Source organism: Halichoerus grypus, chromosome X (assembly GCF_964656455.1).
Source record: "Halichoerus grypus chromosome X, mHalGry1.hap1.1, whole genome shotgun sequence".
In the NCBI taxonomy this organism is placed as follows: Eukaryota; Metazoa; Chordata; class Mammalia; order Carnivora; family Phocidae; genus Halichoerus; species Halichoerus grypus.
This window is the reverse complement of record NC_135727.1, coordinates 88369116-88394045: the sequence shown is the minus strand read 5'-3', so window position 1 is coordinate 88394045 and position 24930 is coordinate 88369116. Positions and strand designations below refer to the sequence as shown.

At 36.2% G+C, this 24930-nt stretch overlaps 1 protein-coding gene and 1 pseudogene across 1 annotated transcript in view; one reads left to right on the top strand and one right to left on the bottom strand.

Moving 5' to 3' along the window:
* Nucleotides 1-24930, top strand: part of LOC118548679 (centromere protein V-like protein 3) — a 241896-nt gene that overhangs the window by 78252 nt on the left and 138714 nt on the right. The window lies entirely within an intron of this gene.
* LOC118548681 (dynactin subunit 6 pseudogene) lies at nt 4753-5457 on the bottom strand (annotated as a pseudogene).

The window sequence follows — 24930 nt, the reverse complement described above, 5'->3', positions numbered from 1 at the left end:
TTTATCCATTCATCAGTTGGTAGACATTTGGGCTCATTCCATAGTTTGGCTATTGTTGATAATACTGCTATAAACATTGGGGAATTTAAGAAACAGATGAACATATAAGAAGGGAAAAAAAAGATGGAAGTAAACCATGAGTCTCTTAACAATAGAGAACAAACTGAGGAATGATGGAGAGAGATGGATGTGGGATGGGCTAAATGAGTGATGAGTATTAAGGAGGGCACTTGTTACGATGAGCACTAGGTGTCATATGTAAGTGATGAATCACTAAATTGTCTCCTGAAACCAATATTACACTATATGTTAACTAACTAGAATTTAAATAAAACTTTGAAAAAAACCCAATGTCATTTATAGAAAATTTTATAAATTTTATAGTTTGTCCATTCTTCTTTCCAGTCTAGTATCACACATTGTATTTAGTTCTTATTTCACTTCTTTTTCTTCACTCTGGGACAAGTTCTCAAACTTATTGTCTTACACAACCATCACAGTTTTGAGATGTATGAACCATTTACTAGAGTGTCCCTCAATTTGGGTTTACATGATTTTCTATTCTCATGATTAGATTCAGTTTATGCATTTCTGCAAGGAAGACCACAAATTGGTACTATATCCTTCTCATTGCATTTTATCAGTTAGCACATGATATCCATTTATTCCATCATTGGTGATACTAAATTTGATCTCTTGGTTAAAGCTGTATTCATCAGATTATTCCAATGTAAAGTTAATATTTTCCCTCTGTGCACTTAAATATTTTGTGTGGAGATACTTGGAGGCTATGGAAATATCCCATTCTATCATCCATTGATGATTCTTCACTGAATCCGTTAACACATGATGTTTGAAAAATTATGTTTCCAACTTTATCATTTCCCCCCATTTACTAGTAAGGATTCTTCTGCAATGAAGAGCTTTTCTCTCACCCTCATTTATTAATTATTCATGTCTTCATTTGTTTCAGTATGGGTTCATGAATATATATTTTATTCACTTTGTAATGACCCATTACCATCGTGATTTATTTTGATGCTTGAATTTGCCCAGATTTGGTCACTGGAAGCCCCTTGACTCCTGTTCCCTTGTCCTTTTGTATGTGTACATTTTTCTTTGAAACCTTTTTTGGTGCAGCAAGATGTTCCAGACTCTTTTTGTACTTTGGCTGTTCCAGCCCTGGAATCAGGCATTTTCCCAAGGAGCCTTGGTTTCTTATAGTATAGGATGGTATTTTGAATGGAGTCTGCGCTTTTAAGCATCATTCCCTATTGGCACTAACACTTGACAGTCCTCTACATTTCCTTTAACTCATTACCTAATATGTAAAATTGGCATAAAAATAGGATATTTGTCATAGGTATGTGGCAAGGTTTAAACAGTAAAGAAAGCATATAGTGTAGTGCTTGGCACACAGGTAATGTTTTAAAATGGGACAATTTGCGCATCATAATGAGTAATAATAATAATAATAATGGATTATGACCCAATGAATAAAATAAGAATCTATAAGTACATTTGAAAACAAGTGGTAGCTATTTTTATCATTATTTTTTTACTATCAAATACTTCTGGATATCGCTAAGATCCACCTCTGGGGAAAACCTCAGGATTACAATATTTGTCTTGTCAAGTCAAGGCCAGCTCAAGCATTGCAGAGCCTGCAAGAATGGAAACATGAAGAATGATTCCAGAAGCAGACTTCAGGACTTGTTGACTGACAGACTTCAATATTAGAGACAAACAACATGAAGTGAAGAACATCAACCACTCCTACAACCCCTGCTACTAGAACCCAGTACTTTCCTTATCATGGCCCTAGCACCACTATGCTATAAACAGACAGTTGTCTGCTCGTTCATTAGACTGTGAACTGACAGATGTAACTTGTTTATGACTTACCCTTGACACCCAAAGCAGTGCCGGTCAGTATAGGAGACATTCAATAAGTGTGTGCTGAATGAATGAATGAATGAAAGTGTTGATCAGTTTCAAATAGCTAATTAGCATAACTAATAAGAGGAGGAAATTAAGGCTGACAAAAGTAGAGAAGCATCCCCAAAGCCATACATTTGTAAGAGATAGAGGTAGAATTCCATCCTGTTGTGACTCTAGAAGCCTGAAGCCTTAGCTGTATTGCCTCCTTGGATGATGGGCCTTCCCTAAGTCTGCCCAGTTTCCATGTTTCCCAGAGTTCAAGTGGAAGCCCTGTATGGACCAGACTGTGTATCCTAGGCAGGTTCAAGGGTCAGTTAATTATTTCAATGAATATTTATGGATCACTTACTATAGGTCTTTCAGGCTTTGGGGATACAGCTGAGAGCACAACAGTCAGATTCCCTGCTCCCGTTAATATTTTGTTCTAGTGTGGAGGGATATACAATGAAGAACAGGACTCATAAACTTTTAAATGGTGGAGAAATCAAAGCTTGATTAACAAATGGAGAATCATCCAGCATGTGTGTGTACAGAAGGAAGAATGAATGTGGAGGTGAAAGAGAGCTTGCTGGGTTCAGGGAACTTGGAGTAGTTTGTTATAGCTGGAAGTTGAGTGGAATATAGGCTGGGGTTCAAATGGGAAATTAGAAAGTAGGATCCAGAAGAAGATGAGTCATGTAACTTCTCTGGGACTAAGTGTTTTTGACAAGAAAAGAGGGATGTAAACATCTGAGAAAATGTGTGGCAAATGTCTAAAGCTCAAATCTAGAAACATTAATGTTCTTTTCTGTTATTGAACAATGACAATAATTATAGCTGGTGTTTTGAGTTTGCTATTTATTAGGCCCTGTGCTAATTGCTTTACATGTTTATTTATTCCTCTATAATGAAGAGTAGTGGGGATTTTTATAGTTTACAATGTTGGGTAGCAGTAGATGGCAAGTATTAGGATTAAATCCCAAATCTGTCTAATTTCAAAGTGCTTGTTCTTTTGTCTAAATATTCTCTTTCCTTTTTTCTAAAAGTGGCACTCAGGCAAGGGGCAGCAACCAAGATGAATTGAGTGGTACACAAAGTTTAAAATGGGGGCAGCTAGGTGGCACAGTCGGTTAAGCGTTTGATTCTTGGTTTTGGCTCAGGCCATGATCTCAGGGTCCTGAGATGGAGCCCCACCTCTGGCTCTACACTCAGCACAGTGTCTGCTTAAGATTCTCAGTCCCTCACCCTTTGCCCCTCCCCCCCCGCACTCTCTCTCTCTCTAAAGTAAATAAATAAATGTTTGAAAAAAAAATAAATTAAATGACAGTTTTGAAGATTAAATAACAATGCATTTCCAGAGTGTTTAGTAAAAGGGAAATCAATTAAGTTTGTCATTTATATTTCATTCTTAATTTTTAAACTTCTATAGTTTTTTATTTCATTGAATTAAATTTTTTATCCTTCAGAATTTTTATTTATAATAATTTCTACTCAGCCGAGAGAAGTTAAACTTGTGCTTAATGAAATATGTGATATATTTAGGGACAAGTAGTCTAAATTTCTAAGAAGATAGTGTTTATAGGTTATAAGACCTCTGATGATGTCATGTGCCATTCCCGTTAATAAAGAGAAGTCCTTCCCGAACCCAGCTTCCCCAATATGGAGACCCTTGAGAGATGTGGACAGTGTACTAGTGAGAAATCTCGGTATAAATGGATGTTTGTGTATGTGCTGGTGGTTTTAGAATATGAACATGAATTCTTGGATGCTCCTCCATTTAAAAGGTAGAGCTTAATCCCCTCCCCTTTGAGTGTGAGATGGACTTAGTGACTTGCTTCTAAGAAATAAAATGAAGTGGAAGTGATCTTGTGCAACTTTAGAGACAAGGTCCTTCCTCTCTTGGATCTGAAGGAAGCTGAGGGAAACCAGCTGCCATGTCATGAGGATACCCAACAGTCCAGTGGAGAGGCTCACGTGGTATGGAACCGAGGCCTCCTGCCAGTGGACTATCCAGCCCCGGTCAAGTCTTCAGATGACTGCAGGCAGGTCTGACTGACTTCTTGAGAGGAACTTCATGAGACACACTGAGCCAGAACCACCAGCTACATCATTCCTAGATTTGACCTTCCAAAACTGTGTAAGATAATAAATGTTCACTGTATTAAGTTGCTACATTTTGGTTGCAATTTTCTATGCAGCATAGATAATTACTATAGTGTGTGTTCACTGATGAATAAGAGAGCAGTGTAAAGTAACTTCTCTAAACTTGATACTATTCAACTGGTGAAAATCTATCATCTTGACCCAAGAGCTATCACCACATTGCAGTAAAACACTATGATAAAATGGTTTCTTTCTTCTTCCTGCCAGTTGCTACTTTTTATGTCACAAGCATGTCAGGGTTTGTCCTACCACTTAGCATAACTCCCTAGAATGTCTGTGATGAAGTTTGAGTTGAGTCTCAGTAAGATAGAGATTGTTAATAAGAGAAGGCTGGTAGCCTGTCTATGGAGAAGCCCCACAGAGTGAAGTTTGCACAATACAGTCTAGGTTTGATTTGTTCTTTGTCCTAAAGGGTCAGAAACTATTTTATCAGAATATTTAGAATTCATAGACTAAATTGACAGACTTGGGGGCTGAGCTGTACAAAGTAAATTCATATAAGACTAATGTATAAATCAGAAAGCTTCTCTAAATGTACTGTGTGCAGAATGGAATTCTGGTGCTCTCATCCAGAGTTCCTTCTTTCCCTGAATTTTAGTGTGGAGGCCATATTAGCAAATCAAAGGATGGTTCAGTTAAGCTTGCAATTAGTGCCCAAAGTGGTGAGTCTCAAGGTATGTTCTTCCCGAACCACTGCAAGTCTTGATAAACTGATACTTCCTCACCACATGTTGATTTAATTAGTTTTACTCTCGGGGGGTATCTTATTACCAAGTCCTTAGGAGGTATCTCACTGTTGTCTTCACACATTACTGGAGTTGAGCTCCCTTTCATAGTCTTCTTTAGGTGGTGGTAGTTTGGCAAGATTTTTATCAGGAAATCCAGCTGTAGTATCTGGGGCTGTGATTGCTCAGTCTGCACACCACAAAGGCAGTCTGCACCATTGATCACTCTATTCTCAGGGATGACCTCAAACATATTCAGGTTGCAACAAACTGCAATGATGCAACCACTTGTCAATATTACATTTCTGTCCACATATGCTTTTGATACAATAACATTATTATCTCCCATTTTCATGGCTTGGGAATAATAGCCAATTTCAAACACATTATTGGTGCCAATGATCATAGGTTTCAGTTATGGATCTTTAGCATTAGGGGTGATATTATCAGGGTGAGCATTTATGATAAGCACCTGTTCTTCTATTAGGTTACCTTCACCAGTCACTATTGGCTTGGCTTCTGCAATAATTTGTGCTTTAGAGTGGATCGCTGTCCTAGATCTTACAGTTACATCACCCCAGATTTCACTTTCTACGTACACAACTTCTTCAGGAGCAATCTTTACACTCTTTTGAGCCTTCTCCACCATGGTTTGGCCCCTGTCAGTCGTGGAATTAATTTTTAAAAATATTTACCATAGCATGTAATGCATGTTTTGTATTTTCAGTACTGATATAAAATTTCCTTTAAATTGAGTTTGAGTAAAAGATGATACAATATAGATGAAAACATTAAGAAATACTAATGTGAATTTTGAGCATATCTTGTAAATCTTAAAGTTATATCACATGCATGACTGAGGTGCTGTTAAAAACACTGTGCTAAGTCAGGCTTTATAATGAGAATTTTGCTAGATAGCTGGTGGGGCTGCTAAAATTTTTTTGTTAATGAGATTATCCCAGAAAGCCTCACAGTACCCAAAAAGTTTGCTTGAAAGCTAATCTCAAAAGTCATAGAAATTATACCTACAAAAATAGCATCCACTATATCAAGTCCCTATTATAAGTGTGCATTTTTTCCTATCTGTGTTATCTATAAAATATTAATTTATTATGATAGCAGATAGTTCTGTCCACCATATTGACATAAGTGTTCTTTGCCCTGGATATTCAAAGACCAATGAAACATTGTTTGTCATAATCATGGATTTCATAACCTTATGTTAGAAGCAGACAAATAAAAACAAACAAACTGTAGACTCTGAAATATAAATGGGTACAGACTATAGTGGGAATGCTAAGGAGGGGCACAGGGGAAGTGGGCCAGAGAAATGGACAGAGCAGGGGTATCTCAAAATGTAGAATAGGAAGAGAGCTGTCCATTCCTTGCTAAGGTTGAAGTATTCATTTGTACATGACCATTACTTTCATCTTTTAATTCACATTCTTGGTTTTGTCAGTATAAACTTGATGAAATATATCTCTACAGTTTAAAATAATGTTAAATAATGTTAAATATTTAAAATAATGTTAAATGTTAAATAATCAGACACATATTTGTTCACTCGTTCTACAGCAAAACAAGTAAAAACTACTTAAGGAGATATGTTAAAAGCTAATCATTTTGTTTATATATACCACATCTTCTTCATGCATTCATCTATTTTTTAAATTCCATGAGCCAACATATAGAACATCATTAGTTTTTGATATATTGTTCAATGATTCATTAGTTACTTGATAGACACTTGGGCTGATTCCATAATTTGGCTATTGTAAATAATGCTGCAAGAAACATGGGGGTGCATGTATCCTTTGGAATTAACGTTTTTGTGTTTTTTTTGGTAAATACCCAATAGTGCAATTACTGAATTGTAGGGTAGTTCTGTTTTTTAACTTTTTGAGGAACCTCCATACTGTTTTCCACAGTGGCTGCACCAGTTTGCATTCCCACCAACAGTGCATGAGTGTTCCTTTTTCTCTACATCCTCACCAACACTTGTTTCTTGTATTTTTTATTTTAGCCATTGTGACAGGTGTGAGGTGATACCACTTTGTGTGTGTGTTTTTTTAAATTCCAGTATAATTAACATACAGTGTTATATTAGTTTCAGGTGTACGATATTGTGATTCAACAATTCCATACATCACCCAGTGCTCGTCGTAACAAGTGCCCTCCTTACTCCTCATCACCTATTTCACCCATCCCCCCAACCCATCTCCCCTCTGATAACTATCAGTTTGTTCTCTGTAAGAGTCTATTTCTTGATTTGTCTCTCCCTCTCTCCTTTTTTTCTTTTGCTCATTTGTTTCTTAAATTCCACATATGAGTGAAATCACATGGTATTTGTCTTTCTCTGACTGATTTATTCCATTCACTATAATACTGTCTAGTTCCATTCATGTCATTTCAAATGACAAGATTTCATTCTTATTTATGGCTGACTAATATTCCATTGTACATATATATGTATATACACCACTTCTTCTTTATCAATTCACCTATCCATGGACACTTGCTCTGCTTCCATAAAATGGCTTTTGTAAATAATGCTGCAATAGATATAGGGATGCATATATTCATCTGAGTTAGTGTTTTTGCATTTTTGGGGTAAATACCCAGTAGTGCAATTACTGGATTGTAGGGTAGTTTTATTTTTTGCATTTTTGATGAACCTCCATACTGTTTTCCGCAGTGGCTGCACCAGTTTGCATTCCCACCAACAGTGTAAGAGTGTTCCTTTTTCTCCACATCCTCACCAACAGTTGTTTCTTGTGTTTTTCATTTTAGCAATTCTGACAGGTGTGAGGTAGTATGTCAGTGTAGTTTTGATTTGCATTTCCTTGGTGATGAGTGATATTGAGCATCTTTTCATGTGTCTGTTTGGCATCTGGATGTCTTCCTTGGAGAAGTGTCTGTTCATATCTTTGGCCAATATTTAAGATAGATTAGTTGTTTTTTGGGTGTTGATTTGTATAAGTTCCTTATATATTTTGGAAACAGACCCTTTACCATATGTATCATTTGCAAATATCTTTTCCCATTCAGTAGGTTATCTTTTAGTTTTATTGATTGTTTCTTTCACTCTGCAGAAGCTTTTTGTTTTGATGTAGTCCTAATAGTTTATTTTTGCTTTTATTTCCCTTGCGAGGAGACATATCTAGAAAAATATTGCCACTACTGATGTCAGAGTCATTATTGTCCGTGTTCTCCTCTAGGATTGTTATGTTTCACATCTCACATTTAGGGCTTTAATCCATTCTGAGTTTATTTCTGTGTGTGGTGTAAGAAAGTGGTTCAGTTTCATTCTTTTGCATGGAGCTCTCCAGTTCTCCCAGCACCATTTGTTGAAGAGACTTTTTCCTATTGCATATTCTTGTCTCCTTTGTTGAAGATTAATTGACCATACAATTGTGGGTTTATTTATGGGCTTTCTAGGGCTTTCTATTCTGTTCCACTGATCTATGTGTCTATTATTATGCCAGTACCATATGGTTTTGATTACTACCACTTTCTAATATAACTTGAAGTCTGCAATTATGGTATCTCCAATTTTGTTTTTCATTTTCAAGATTGCTTTGGCTACTCAGGGTCTTTTATAGTTCCAAAAAATTTTAGGATTGTTTGTTCTAGTTCTGTGAAAAATGCTTTTGGTATTTTGGTATGGATTGCATTAAATCTGTAGATAGCTTTGGGTAGTATGGACATTTTAACAATATTTATACCTCAAATCCATGAACATGGAATGTCTTTCCATTTCTTTGTGTAATCTTGAATTTCTTTCATCAATGTTTTATAGTTTTCAGAGTACAGGTCTTTTACCCCTTTGGTTAAGTTTATCCCTAGATATTTTATTATTTTGGTGCAATTGTAAATGAGACTGTTTTTTTAATTTCTCTTTCTGCTGCTTCATTATTACTGTATAGAAATGCAACAGATTTCTGTACATTGATCTTGTATCCTGCAACTTTATTGAATTTGTTTATCAGTTCTAGTAGTCTTTTGGGTTTTCTAGATAGAGTATCATATCATCTGTAAATAGTGAAAATTTTACTACTTCCTAACAAATTTAAGTGCCTTTTATTTCTTTTTGTTGTCTAATTGCAGTGCTAAAACTTCCAGTACTATTTGAATAAAAGTGGTAAGAGTGGGCATCCTTGTCTTGTTCCTGACCTTAGGGGAAATGGTCTCAGTTTTTCCCCCTTTAAGGATGATGTTAGCTGTGGGTTTTTCATATATGGCTTTTATTATTTTGAGGTATGTTCCCTCTAAACCTACTTTATTTGAAGGTTTTTATCATGAATGGATGCTGTACTTTGTCAAATGCTTTTTCTGCATCTATTGAAATGATCATATGGAAACAGACCCTTTTATTATTGATCTTTTCTCTTATTGATATGATGTATCATTTTGATTGATTTGCAAATATTGAGCCACCTTTGCATCCCAGGAATAAATCCCACATGATTATGGTGAATAATTTTTTAAATGTATTGTTGGATTCAGGTTGCTAGTTTTTTATTGAGAAATTTTACATCTATGTTAATCAGGTTATTAGCCTATAGTTCTCTTTTTTAATGGAGTCTTTATCTGGTTTTGGTATCAGGGTAATGCTGGCCTCATAGAATAAATTTGGAAATTTTCCTTCCTTTTCTATATTTTGGAATAGTTTAAGAAGAATAGGTGTTAACTTTTCTTTAAATGTTTGGTAGCATTTACCTGTAAAGCCATCTGGTCCTGGACTTTGATTTGTTGGGAATTTTTTGATTACTGATACAATTTCTTTACTGGTTATCAGTCTGTTCAAGTGTTTTATTTTTTCCTGTTTCAGTTTCAGTAATTTATATGTTTCTAGAAATTTATCAATTTCTTCCGGGTTATCCAATGTGTTAACATATAGTTTTTCATAATATTCTCTTAGATTGTATTTCTGTGGTGTTGGTTGTTATTTCTCCTCTCTCATTTGTGATTTTATTTATTTGGGTCCTTTCTCTTTTCTTTTTGATAAGTCTGGCTAGAAATTTATTAATTTTATTAATTTTTTTCAAAGAACCAGCTCCAGGTTTCATTGATCTGTTCTATTGCTTTTTTAGTTTCTATATTATTTATTTCTATTCTAGTTTTTTATATTTCCTTCCTTCTGTTTGTTTTGGGTTTTGTTTGTTGTTCTTTTTCTAGCTCCTTTAGGTGTAAAGTAAGGTTGTTTACTTGAAATCTTTCTTGCTTCTTTTTTTTTTTTTTTTTATTTATTTGCGAGAGAGACAATGAGAGACAGAGAGCATGAGAGGGAGGAGGGTCAGAGGGAGAAGCAGACTCCCTGCTGAGCAGGGAGCCTGATGTGGGACTCGATCCCGGGACTCCAGGATCATGACCTGAGCCGAAGGCAGTCGCTTAACCAACTGAGCCACCCAGGCGCCCTCTTTCTTGCTTCTTGAGGTAGGCCTGTATTGCTATAAACTTTCCTCTTAGAACTGCTTTTGCTGCATCTCAAGGATTTTGAACTGTTATGTTTTCATTTTCACTTGTTTCCATGTAATTTTTTATTTCTTCTTTGTTTTCTTCTTTGACCCATTCATCATTTAGTTGCATCTCATTTTTTTTTCATTTTCTCATTGATTTTATTTTATTTATTTTTTTATTATGTTATGTTAATCACCATACTTTACATCATTAGTTTTTGACGTAGTTGCATCTCATTTAACCTCCGTGTATTTGTCGTCTTTCCAGATTTTTTCTTGTGGTTGATTTCTAGTTTCAAAGCATTGTGGTAAAAACAAAATGCATGATAAGACTTCGATCTTCTACTTTGTTTAGATTTGTTTTGTGGGCTAATATGTGATCTATTCTGGAGAATGTTCCATGTGTACTTGAAAAAAATGTGTATTCTGTTTTAGGATGGAATGTTCTGAATATTTCTGTTAAATCTATCTGGTCCAGTGTGTCACCCAAAGCCACTGTTTCCTAGCTGATTTTCTGTTTGGATGATCTATCCTTCAGTGTATGTATGGTGTTAAAGTCCCCTATTATTATTACTGTATTACTATTAATTGTTTTCTTTATGTTTATTATAAATGGTTTTATATATTTGGGTGCTCCCATGTTGGGTGTATAAATATTTACAATTGTTATATCTTCTTGTTGGATTGTCCACATTATTATTATACAGTGCCCTTAGTTCCTTGTTACAATCTTTGTTTTAAGTCTGTTTTGTCCAGCGTAAGTATTGCTACTCTTGTTTTCTTTTGACATCCATTTGCATGATAGATGTTTCTCCATCCTCTCACTTTCAATCTGCAGATGTCTTTAGATCTAAAATGAATCTCCCGTAGGCAACACAGAGATTAGTCTTGTTTTTTTTTGTTTTTTTCTTTTTAATCCATTCTGTTACCCTAGGTCTTTTGATTGGAACATCTAGTCCATTTACATTCAAATTACTTATGTATAGATATGTATTTATTTCCATTCTGTTATTTGTTTTGCTGCTGTTTTTGTAGTTTTTTTTCTGATCCTTTCTTCTCTTGCTTTCTTTCTTTTTTTTTTTTTTTTTTTTACTTTCTTTAGTGATATACCTGGATTCCTTTCTCTTTATTCTTTGCATATCTATTCCTGGTTTTTGATTTGTAGTTACTGTTGGGTTTGTATATAACATCTTCTGCATATAGCAGTATATATTAAGTTGATGGTCACTTAAGTTTGAATCCATTCTTTACTCCTCTCCTCCCCACATTTTAGGTATATGGTGTCATATTTTACATTGTTTTATTTTATGAATCCCTTGACTGATTTTTACAGAAATAGTTACTGCTTTTGTGTTTTTTACTTTTCATACTCTCATGTATGGTCTTTCCTTTCTACTCAGAATCTTCTTTTTTTTTAAGATTTTATTTATTTATTTGTAGAGAGAGACACAGTGAGAGAGGGAACACAAGCAGGGGGAGTGGGAGAGGGAGAAGCAGGCTTCCCACAGAGCAGGGAGCCCAATGCAGGACTCGATCCCAGGACCCTGGGATCATGACCTGAGCCGAAGGTAGACACTTAACGACTAAGCCACCCAGGAGCCCCAGAATCCTCTTTTTAAAAGAATTTCTTTATTTATTAGAGAGAGAGAAAGAGAGTACATGAGTGTGTGTGGGGAGGAGCAGAGGGAGAAAGAGAAGCAGACTCCTTGCTGAGCAGAGAGCCCAATGTGGAGCTCGATCCAAGGACCCCAGGATCATGATCTGAGCTGAAGGCAGACGCTTAACCAACTGAGCCACCCAGGCACCTCATCCACTCAAAGGGTCCTCCTTAATAATTCTTGTAGAGCTGGTTTAGTGGTCATGAACTCCTTTAGTTTTTGTTTGTCTGAGAAACTCTTTATCTCTCCTTCTATTGTGAATGATAACCTTGCTGGATAGAGTATTTTTGGCTGCAGATTTGTCCCTTTTGGCACTTTGAATATATCATCCACTCCTTTCTGGCCTGCAAAGTTTGTGGTGAAAGATCTGCTGATAGCTTTATTGGCCTTCCCTTGTATGTAACTGTCTTCTTTTCTCTGGCTGCTTTAAAAATTTTTCTTTAGTACTACTTTTTGCCATTTTGATTACTATGTGTCTTGTTGTAGACCTTTTTGTGTTGATTTTTTGGGGAATCTCTGTGCCTCCTGAATCTGGATATCTGTTTCCTTCCCTAGATTAGGAAAGTTTTCAGTTATTATTTCTTCAAATAAATTTGCTTCCCCGTTTTCTCTCTCTTCTCCTTCTGGGATCCCTATAATGTGAATTTTTTTAAAAATGTTTTTATTGTTATGTTAATCACCATACATTACATCATTAGTTTTTGATGTAGTGTTCCATGATTCATTGTTTGTGCATAACACCCAGTGCTCCATGCAGAACGTGCCCTCCTCAATACCCATCACCAGGCTAACCCATCCTCCCACTCCCCTCCCCTCTAGAACCCTCAGTTTGTTTTTCAGAGTCCATTGTCTTTCATGGTTCGTCTCCCCCTCCCATTTCCCCTACTTCATTCTTCCCCTCCTGCTATCTTCTTCTTTTTTTTTTCTTAACATATATTGCATTATTTGTTTCAGAGGTACAGATCTGTGATTCAACAGTCTTGCACAATTCACAGCACTCACCATAGCACATACCCTCCCCAGTGTCTATCAGCCAGCCACCCCATCCCTCCCACCCCACCCCCCACTCCAGCAACCCTCAGTTTGTTTCCTGAGATTAAGAATTCCTTGTATCAGTGAGGTCATATGATACATGTCTTTCTCTGATTGACTTATTTCGCTCAGCATAACACCCTCCAGTTCCATCCACATCATTGCAAAAGGCAAGATCTCATTCCTTTTGATGGCTGCATAATATTCCATTGTATATATATACACCACATCTTCTTTAACCTATAATGTGAATGTTATTATGCTTGATTGACCACTGAGTTCCCTAAGACTATTCTTCATTTGCATAATTTTTTCCTTTTATTTGCTCAGCTTGATTACTTTTAATTACTCTCTCTTCCAGGTCATTAATTAATTCATTTGCTTCATCTAGCGTCCCCTCTATTCTATCAAGTGTTTTTGTGTTCTTCATCTCTGATTGCCTCTTTTTAATCTCTTTGTTAATTTCTCACTGATATCTTCTACTCTTTTCTCAAGTCCAGTGAGTATCTTTATGATCATTACTTTAAATTCTCTATCAGGCATATTACTTATATCTGTCTTGGTTGGGTCTCTTGCTGTGATTTTGTCCTGTTCTTTCATTTGGGAAATATTCTTCTGTCTCCTTATTTTATCTAACTCTTCTGTTTCTGTATTTTGGAAAAGTCAGCTATGTCTCTTGCTCTTGAAGGTAATGGCCTTATGAAGAAGAGGTCCTATAATGCCCTGCAGTACAGTATCCCCTGTTCCCCAGGACTTGACACTTCAGGGAGTGTCTTGTATGTGTGTTGTATGTGCCCTTCTGTAGAGTTCTGGCTGCTTTTTCCTTCAGTCCAGTTGTCTACAGTGGCTCTCTTTGCCTGCTGTGAGCTGTGTTTGGTTCCCGGTGAGGGTGGCATGTGTTTTAACAAGGTATGCACCAGTCTGTTTGCTAAGTGAGACCTGCCACCACCACCACCAGAACTGAATTCCCACAAAACGTATGGGTCAGGAGATGAGGTGTTGGTTGGGTTTGTGCAGTTCTTCTGGGGGAGGGGTCCACAGTGCTGGAACTGAGGCAAGTGTGACTGGGAAGGGTGCATCCACAGAAGCACAAGGGGCAGGTTTTGGTGTAAGTTAGGTAGTGAGTGTGGGCACCATGTGAGTTCCCACAGGTGGCTTTGTGTTTATGCTGGGTGTGTTGGGGAGGAAAATGGCATGTGCCAGCTACTTTGTTCCTGGAGGAGTCTCCCCATGATCCCTGCCTCTCTGGACCACACTCTGAGATGAGTAAATCATTCTCCCTCCTGTCTGCCCCCATCGTTTTTCAAATTGCTGCTTCCAGTCTGTATCTCTGTGGACTGTTTGTCCTACTATCTCTTCAAGGGTGGGGACTCAGCTTCCTGTTGCCCTCAGGGCTCTCCTAGAGCAGATCCTGCAGATTTTTAAAATTCCAGGCTTTAAGTTCCACTGGTCGTAAGAACTCATGAAATTCAGCCCCTCTCCCTTTCAAAGCTAAATATGGGGATTTGTCTGCCCCATGCAGGATCCCCAGTGTGATAGTGTGTTTCTTGCCCTTCTCTGCACCACTGGCTTCCTCCCCACCATGGACAGCCAAGGTCCATTTTTCTCCCAAACCATGTCTTCACCCTTCCCACCTTCTCTGATGTGACTTCTTCTGTACTTTTAGTTGTGCAGTTTGTTCTGTCAGTCTTCAGATCATTTTCTGGTTTATTTATGTTGATGTGAGTGTTACCTAGTTGTATCTGTGGGATGAGGCGAGCTTAGGATCCTCCTACTCCACCATCTTCCTAGCCTCTCTCCTGTATGGATATTATTTTCAACTCATTTGGGCAAATGCCAAGGAGTTTGATTAATGGATCATATTCTATGGTTATGTGTAGTTTTGTGAGAAATTACCAAACTGTCTTCCAAATTGGCTGTACTATTTTGCATTTCCACTAGTAATGAATGAGAATTCCTTTTGTTCCTCATCCTTGCCAGCATTTGGCAGTGTTTTGGATTTTAGACATTCTAATAGGTTTGTAGTGGTTTCCTATTACTATTTTAATTTGCAATTCACTAAATAATTATGATGTTGAGCATCTTTTCACATGCTTACTTGTCATCTGTATATCTTGTTTTATGAGATATTTGTTCAAATCTTTTGCCCATATTTAATTAGGTTGTTTGTTTTGTTATTGTTGAGTTTTTTCTTCGTATATTTTAGATGCCAGTCCTTAATTGGATATGTATTTTACAGATCTGGTTTGTCTTTTTCTCTTAAGAGTGTGTTTTGCAAATAGAACTATGCTATCCAGCAATTGCACTACTAAGTATTTACCCAAAGAATACAAAAATGCTAATTCAAAAGGATACATGCACCCCAATGTTTATAGCAGCATTATCTACAATGGCCAAATTATGGAAACAGCCCAAGTGTCCATTGACTAATGAATGGATAAAGAAGATGTGGTATATATATATATATATCACACACACACACACACACACACACATATAACATTCACATCAGCACACACACACACACACACACACACACACACACACACACACTGGAATATTACTCAGCCATCAAAAAGAATGAAATCTTGCCATTTTTAATGGCATGGATGGAGCTAGAGAGTATTATGCTAAGCAAAATATGTCAGTCAGAGAAAGACAAATACCATATGATTTCACTCATGTGTGGAATTTAAGAAACAAAACAAATCATCATAGGGAAAAAAAGAGAGAGAGAGGCAAACCAAGAAACAGACTCCTAACTACAGAGAACAAAATTATGGTTACCAGAGTGGGGGGTTAGATGGGGGAGTGGATTAAATAGGTGATGGGGTTTAAGGAGTGCACTTGTGATGAGCACTGGGTGATGTATGTAAGTATTATAATTGTATATAAATTGTACACCTGAAACTAATATTACACTGTATGTTAACTAACTGGAATTTAAATAAAAACTTTAAAAAAAGGAAAAAGAGTGTGTTTTGCAGAGCACAAGTGTTTAATTTTAATTGAGTTTAAGTTATCAGTTCTTTCTTTCATGGGTTGCACATTTGGTACTGTATCTAAAATATGATTGCCAAACCCAAGGTCACCTAGATTTTTTCCTATGTTATCTTCTAGGAGTTTTATAGTTCTGTGTTTTACATTTAGATCTATGGTCCAGTTTAGGTTAATTTTTGTGAAAGATGTAAAGTCTGTGTCTACATTTATTTACTTTGCACGTAGATGTCCAGTTGTTCCAACACCATTTGTTGAGAAGTCTATACTTTCTTCATTAAATTGCCTTTGTTCCTTAATCAAAGATCATTTTTGTATATTTGTATGGATGTGTTTCTGGACTCTCTTCTGTTCCATTTATCTATTTGTTTATTCTTTTGCCAGTGCTACGCTATCTTGATTACTGTAGGTTTATAGTAAGCCTTGAAGTTAGATAGTGTCAGTCCTCCAGCTTCTTTCTTCTTCTAATTTGTGTTGAGAACTCTTGTCTTTTGTCTTTGCACATAAATATAAAATCATTTTTTTCAGTATCTACAAAATAACTTGCTGTTACTTTGATTGGGATTACATTGAATCTATAAATCAAATTGGGAAGAACAGATGTCTTGACAATATTGAGTTTTCCTATATGTGTATATGGACTATTTCTCCATTTATTTATTTCTTTGATTTTTCATCAGAGTTTTGTAGTTTTCCACACGTAGATCCTATACATATCTTGCTAGATTTATACATTTCACTTACAGATTTAATAGAATCCCAACTGAACTCAACATAACCATGTTAATATGCCCCTATTAGAATAACATTGAAAGAATATATAGTTTAATGGTAAAATCATTTCTAAGAGCACAGCATTCCAATGTTTGGATTTGCAATTATTATTAAATATTTCACTAATGTTGCTTAAGTATTATTTCCTAATTGTTTGAACTTTAACTCCCATCTTTTACCTTCACCAACAAGGAGAGAGACAAGAACAATCATCAAACTAGCTTTTGTAACAGAAATTTTATCTATGGTCAAGGGGGTTAATGCTTAACATTGCCTAGGATCAGAAAAAGGGATGGGTCGTCCAACATTGATAGAGAACAAGTCTATGCACTAGGCCCCAGGTTAGCATTTCATCTTTAATTCTCATAACATCTTGCTATTAATGTCAGTTATATGAAAGGAAACCAAAAATTAGAGTGGAGTTGGGATTTGAGTTCATTTTTCTGGCTCCCTAGCCTATGCTCTCACACTATTACCATGACTTATCTAAAGAATTATTTCATTGACTGCTGTTTTTTTGTTATGGCATTTTTGGTGGCATACAGAATTTAAAGCTTAGATAAGATCCTCACCTGCTTAAAAACACTATGTTCCCCAAACTGTTTGCTGTGTTTTTTTTTCTTCTGCATTATATAATGAATAATCTAGAACTTTATCCTAGTATAGATCTGCATTCTAATCGCATTTCTACCAGTTAATAGCGGTGTAACCTTGGACCAACTGTTTAAATAGTTGGAAACTCAATTCCCTTGGCATGCATAAAACTTCATAGAGTAACTCAGAAAAGAGGATATTTTGTTTTGTCATGACTCCATGCAACCATTTTGATAAAATCTACACTTTCACAAAGGATTCAGTAACATTTTGGGTAATGATAATATTGTTATATTGCCTCTATTGTGCAACGTTAGGTGTATTTATCACCCAGCCTAGTGTAGAATGTGAAGAAACAAATCTGGCCCACATCTAGCCACATTCAAATCAAAGCCTCAAATAAAAATAAGCAAGTGAAAAATTGTAATATAGGAAAACATGAATTCTCTGTAGGCATGCTAGTAGTTTCCATAGATCTGTTGGGTATAAGCTGTGAAAAGAACTTCCAAATGGAATCACATCACCTTGCAGAGGAAGAGAACAAGAATGTATTTGATCAACTAGGGTACACTGACACCAAGTATATGTTAGGTACTGTGCTAGGTATGGAGGACACAGAGATGAATCATATAGAAATCCTGTCTTCAAGATGTTCAGAGGAGAGTGGGGAGAAATATAAACAAATAAATCATAACCTTTCTTTTTTTAATTTTTTAAAATTTTTTATTGATATGTTAATCACCATACATTACATCATTAGTTTTTGATGTAGTGTTCCATGATTCATTGTGCATAACACCCAGTGCTCCATGCAGAACGTGCCCTCTTTAATACCCATCACCAGGCTAACCCATCCTCCCACTCCCGTCCCCTCTAGAGCTCTCAGTTTGTTTCTCAGAGTCCATAGTCTCTCATGGTTCGTCTCCCCCTCCGATTTCCCCCCCTTCATTCTTCCCCTCCTGCTATCTTCTTCTTCTTCTTCTTCTTTTTTTTCTTAACATATATTGCATTATTTGTTTCAGAGGTACGAGATCTTTAGGGTTTCTTTTCTTTTTTTTTTTTTTAGGTATTTAAATGTGTTTTATTTTCATCGGAAAGATGCACGGATAATTTTTTCTGAGCTAGCAATTTGTGGTTTCTTTTGAAGTTTTGTTTCTTATTTACTTTTGGAAGAGTTTCCTAGCGTATTTTTTATTTTTTATTTTTTATTGTTATGTTAATCACCATACATTACATTATTAGTTTTAGATGTAGTGTTCCATGATTCACCGCCTGTGCACAACACCCAGTGCTCCATGCAGAACGTGCCCTCTTCAATACCCATAGCTACCATACAATCCAGCAATTGCACTACTGGGTATTTACCCCAAAGATACAAATGTAGGGATCTGAAGGGGTATGTGCACCCCGATGTTTATAGCAGCAATGTCCACAATAGCCAAACTGTGGAAAGAGCCAAGATGTCAATCATAACCTTTCTTGATTATTCTGTGCCATGCAAATTTACACACACACACACACACACACACACACACATATATATGTATATATATGTTTTCATCCTTTGAAATAAAATTTATCTTTTAAAATGAAATATAACTCTAAGGTTAAGAACTAAAAATACAAAATAATGTTATAAAATATTTTTAAATGAAATTAAGTTTCAGTATAAGTAATAGTAAGCCAATGATGTGCATTATACTATTATATATATAATTTTATTATATATTATATATCACTATATATAATATATATTATGTATAATATATATAATTTTTTTCTCAATGGGGTTTTGTGTAGGTATCCATGATACCGAGAGGGTAAATAGCTAGTGAGTGCTGGAGATGGGACTTTACACTTAAGTATGCTTGACACTAAGGTGATCATTTTTCTGCTTATTATGGCAACACTTTACTTATTTCATTTGTAGTGGCATGTGTAATTCCCAATGAGACAGTTATCCTCAAAAGGATTCACATTTTGAAAATCCAGACACACAGCAGGCCTTGGCATCCCCATCAAGGTCCAGGTCACTCTCAGTCAAAACTCAGATAAGTAATGTGCTAAAACCAACAGGTCATTTGTACATATCCTGACTTTTGTGTGTGTTAAGAAGGAGCAGAGAACTTGGGAAGTGAGAGCCACAATATTGGGCCCTTCTGTGGAAGACAGATGTTTTACCCAGTATAAAGGGTTATGAAGCTGAAGTTACCTCTGTTTCTGCCATTTCAGTGGGGTCCAGTGCTAAAGAGATCAGTTCCTCAGAAACAGTTGTCATCTGAGAAAGGGAAGATGAAAGGCTTGGCTCAGAGCCTTGAACCACTCACAGCTAGACAGAGCTTTCACCTCCAGGTTTCTCCTGTGAGGAAGTACCAGAAAATGGTTTTTTAGAGACTTTAACAGATTTTAAGTAGAGCCAAAAGAGCTATGGGACATGTTTTGGTAGCCAGAAATGAAAACATATTGCAGGTTGGAGTCAAGAGACCCAGAATTGAAGACTGACTCTACTACTAGCTAGCTGGGTGGTATTAATTATAGAACTGTCCCTGACACATAGTATTCACTCAGTCAGTATTCACTGAATGAATGTGTTTCCCCACCCAGACTGTGAGACCCTTGAAAGGAAGGACCCTATTTCATTGTTTTTTGTAAATTCAGCATCCAGTTCACTGTCTAAATCCTGTTAAGCACTACTAAATTTTGAATTAATTATTGTATAACATTGATAAGAAAATAATTTGCCCAATGTGGACATAGTACCAAAGATATTATTGATGTAGGCACCACATATTTTGCTTCTGTGTATAGGTACCAAGCAAACCCTTCTAATAAGATGTGAGTTTTTGAAAGCAAAAATATCTGACTCATTATCTTTGGCATTCCACGCAGTAACTAGTATTTATAGTACATGTAAGAATTTACTGCAGCTTTTCCTTGATCTCAATCATTCTAGTGTCACTCTTTTGGTTTTTGCTTTATCTGTGCACAATCTATACTTTAACTTAACATGTTTTTATTTTTTGAAAGAAAAAATTATCTTTTAAAATGAATCATAGCTCTAAGATTAAAAACTAAGAACACAATATAATGTTATGAAATATTTTTAAATGAAATTAAGATTCAGTACAAGTAATAGTAAGCTGGTGATATGCATTATATTAACTACTTTACATATCTTCTCTCTTTCAATCATCATAATAGCTCTTCTAAAAAATATTCTTCCAATTACCACAGTTGAGATTAAGACCCAGGGAAGTTAGGAAATAGTCCAGGGTCACACAAAGACAAAAAAGACACATAGGGGAGAACAAAAATTCTGACTCAAGTTTTTTGGTTGCTAAAGCCCAGTTGAGTGGACTGTAGGCAGCTCCAAATTATTCCTAAGTGCTTCCTCCTGATTCCTTTCCCTCTTTTCTCACTGATCCAGCTCTGTGGTTTTCAGGCCATCTCTTCTTCATACTTTCAGCAGTTTCTCATCCCACAGGCCACTCCCCAGATCCTCTGGCTCACTGCCTGTACATCCAACACTGAGGCCTGCTAGAACAGAGGAAAATGGATATTTTTAAGTCTTTCTGAGAACATAAAGCAATTGTTATTTATACCTTCCTGAGAACTATTAAGGAGTGACCATCCGAGGAGGGCTCTTTGTGATCTAGTTTCTGGGTGTGAGAGCGCAGATAAAGGACTGAGGGAGAGAAGGAAATTGTCCTCCTTGTACAAAGGACTGGGGGAGGAGATGGAGTCTGGAACATCTAGAAGCTTCTGTGGAGGGAGGCAGGGACAGTAAGATATTGGCTGCAGGAACTGTAGGAGATAAAGGAGGGTACAGAGCTCAGCTAATGATAGGCACCCACTAAATGTCCTTGGGTCTTAACTAGAAAGATGAGGTAAATTATGGTGAAATGTGTAAGGAGGAAATTGCTTTCCAAGTTGAAGCTGTGAGCAGGAATTTTGCTTGTGAGTTCACAAAATCTTCCTTGTGTTTTCAGAAGCTGAGTAGCTAGATCAAGGAGACTTGAGGCAGCAATGATTTAAGGCCAGACAGGATTCAAGGAATAATGGGTCTGGGGCTGGTAATCAAAGCCAAGGGATAGAATATGCAGTAAGAGGAAGAGGGAAAGGAACTATATCATTTATTGGCACCCTCCCTCCACCATGTCAGGTATTTTATGTATATTGTTCCATGAAATTTTCAGATCCAGTCTGCAAAGCAATGCCCCCCCCCCACACATGACAGATGAGGAAATAGGTTCAGAATGGCTATGAAGGAATTAGCAGCCCACCAAAGTGGTATAAAGATGATTTTAAATTGAAAACATCTGAACAGATTAGCAGCCATATAAAGAAACGTTATTTAAATTTAAGCAGAACCTACCAAAAATACAACTGCCATTGACCTGTCCCTCCCAGGAAGTTTCCTGATTAAAAGAAGACTGACCCTTAGTACCAGAAAGTGTGAAATCAACTTTCATAACCCCCTCTCCAGATACACAACACACACACACACACACACGGAAATTTTGAGCCTAGAAGGAGATAGACTACCATTATCATTAGCATCAAAAAACCCGATAGAACCTTCCATAATTTTCCCATTAAAGTCCTAACCTCTCTCCCTTTTAAGTTGGTATATATACCTTTCTGGCTATTCATTGAGTTACTCATTATTGGGTGTTCCCGCTTATGCATGTATTTTCTCTTGTTAATCTATTTATTGTCAGTTAATTTACAGGCCTTGATCATTTGAACCTAAATTAGAGGAAAAGATTTTCCTCCCAACAGTGAAATGTCTTGCTTAGGTTCACACAGATTGCAAATAGCAGGGCACAGGAATTTACCCCTGGTCATTTGTTCCTCAAAGAAAAATGTTTTGGATTTTAGAGTAGACATGTGTATTTGATGAAGGCCTTTCTACCTCCTTGGCAGACAGCAATGTGGTTCCCTGGAACAGACCCTAGAGCACCCACAGAACTGATCCGGGACTTATCCAAGTTCCTTAGATGGTCTAGGCTACAGATCCCAAACCCGATGAAGCTGAAGCAATCTATGTGAGTGGGTGGGCCACAGAAAGAGCCTGTGTCCCTGCAAATATTCTTCAGTCAAACTCAGAGCAGAGTGATGTTTCAGGCCGGTAAATGGTCACTTTCCATAATTATCTTTGTACTAGAATATTCTGGAGGAGTCAGAGATCCTAGGAAAAGGCTGACTAGAGATAGGAACATGTGTCAGAGCCAGGACAGTCTTTGGATTTAATGAGATTATGGTATGTAATTGAGGACAAGTCACTTTACATCACTGAGCCTCAGGGCTATGAAATGTGGGTGCTCTTATCTACTGCCAGGATCTTGTGGAGAACAGATATATTAGCCAAGAGTTTGCCACAGCTAATTAAGCTTATAATATTAGCAACTCTAGTTTCTGTTACCTTTTTAAAAATTCTAATACACTTTGTAGATAACTCTATGTGTATTTGCATATATAAAACATATTTAACACACATCCAAGTGTGCTCACATGTGCGCAAATAATGTTCTTTGTCTTGGTAACACACTCTATTTTTTGAAATCCACAGAGTGCAAAGTCAGAAGGTTTTATCAGGGAAACATATTCCTTGGGTACCACTATAGGATTTGAGAGAAATACAACGTCATCATTGCCTACCACCAACAATTTAATCAAAGATTATTCTATACTACTTTAAACTTATAACAGTACTCACTGTTATGCTTAAGTCCCCCTTTAAGGCTAAACCTTATATGTGATCTATAAAATATATGAATATGGGAAGCCACACACATTGTTTTATTTCTAAATTTTTGCTTTTGTTGTACTTTCTTATTCTTAGTTACTAAAAAGATAAATCAATATTTTAGAGGCATAAAAAAAGAACATAAAATTATTTGTAGAAAAGAAGAAAAAGCCACTTTGGAAAATAATATGGAGGCTCTACAAAAAATTAAAAATAAAACTGTCATATGATCCAGTAATCCTACTTCTGATTATTTATCCAAAAGTATTGAAACCGGATCTCAAAGACATATTAGCACTCTTCTGTTCATTGCAGCACTTTTCACAATGGCCAAGTATGAAAACAACATACATGTCCATCCACAGATAAATGAATAAAGAAAATATGATATAGATAGATAGATCTCAAAAGAAAATTCTGCAATATGCGACAACATGAAGAAAACTTGAGGACTTTATGCTAAGTGAAATAAGCGAGTCATAGAAAGACAAATACTGCAAGATTCCACTTACATGAAATATCTAAAGTAGTCAAATTCATAGAATCAAAGACTGGAATGACAGTTGCTGGGGCTAAGGGGAAGGAAAAGAGGGGAGTTATTAATCAACAGGCATAAAGTTTCAGTTAAGTAAGATGAGTAAACTAAAGATTTGATGTGCAACGTTCTACTTATAGTCAACAATAATGCATTGTACCCTTAAAATTTTCTTCAGAGGGTAGATCTCATTAAGTGTTCTTATGATGATAAAATCAAATTTTAAAAATACTTTATAGTTTTCAGAGTAGGTTTATTCCTAAGTATCTTATGGTTTTTGGTGCAATTGTAAATGGGATTGATTACTTCATCTCTCTTTCTGCTGCTTCATTATTGGCATATAGAAATGCAACAGATTTCTGTACATTGATTTTGTATCCTGTGACTTTACTGAATTCGTGTATTATAGCAGTTTTTGGTGGAGTCTTTCAGGTTTTCTATACAGGGTATCATGTCATCTGCAAATAGTGAAAGTTTTATTTCTTTGCTGATTTGGATGCCTTTTATTTTGTTGTTGTTGTTGTTGTTGTCTGATTGCTGAGGCTGCGACTTCCAATACTATATTAAATAACAGTGGTGAGAGTGGTCATTTCTGTCTTTTTCCTGACCGTAAAGGAAAAGCTTTCATTCCCCCCCCCATTGAGGTTGGTATTAGCTGTGGGTTTTTCATATATGGCCTTTATTATGTTGAGGTATGTTCCCTCTAAACCAATTTTGTTGAGGGTTTTTATCATGAATGAATACTGTACTTTGTCAAATGCTTTTTCTGTATCAGAAAAGATCATATGGTTCTTATCTTTTCTTTTATTATGTAGTGTATCATGTTGATTAATTTGTGAATATTGAAATACTCTTGCAGCCCAGGAATAAATCCCACTTGATTGTGGTGAATGATTTTTTAAATGTATTGTTGGATTTTATTGTTTTTACAATTTATATTGTTTATATGTTTGTTAGCATTTTATTGAGAATTTTTGCATCCATGTTCATCAGGGATATTGACCTGTAGTTCTCTTTTTTAGTAGGGTCTTTATCTGGTTTTGATATCAGGGTCATACTGGCCTCATAGAATGATTTTAGAAGTTTTCCTTCCATTTCTATTTTTTGGAATAGTTTGAAAAGAATAGATATTAACTCTTCTTTAAATATTTGGTAGAATTCCCCTGTGAAGCTATGTGCTCCTGGGCTTTTGTTTGTTGGGAGTTTTTTTTTTTTGTTTGTTTTTTTTTTAAGATTTTATTTATTTATTTGAGAGAGAGAATGAGAGAGAGAGAGCATGAGAGCAGGGAGGGTCAGAGGGAGAAGCAGACTCCCTGCCGAGCAG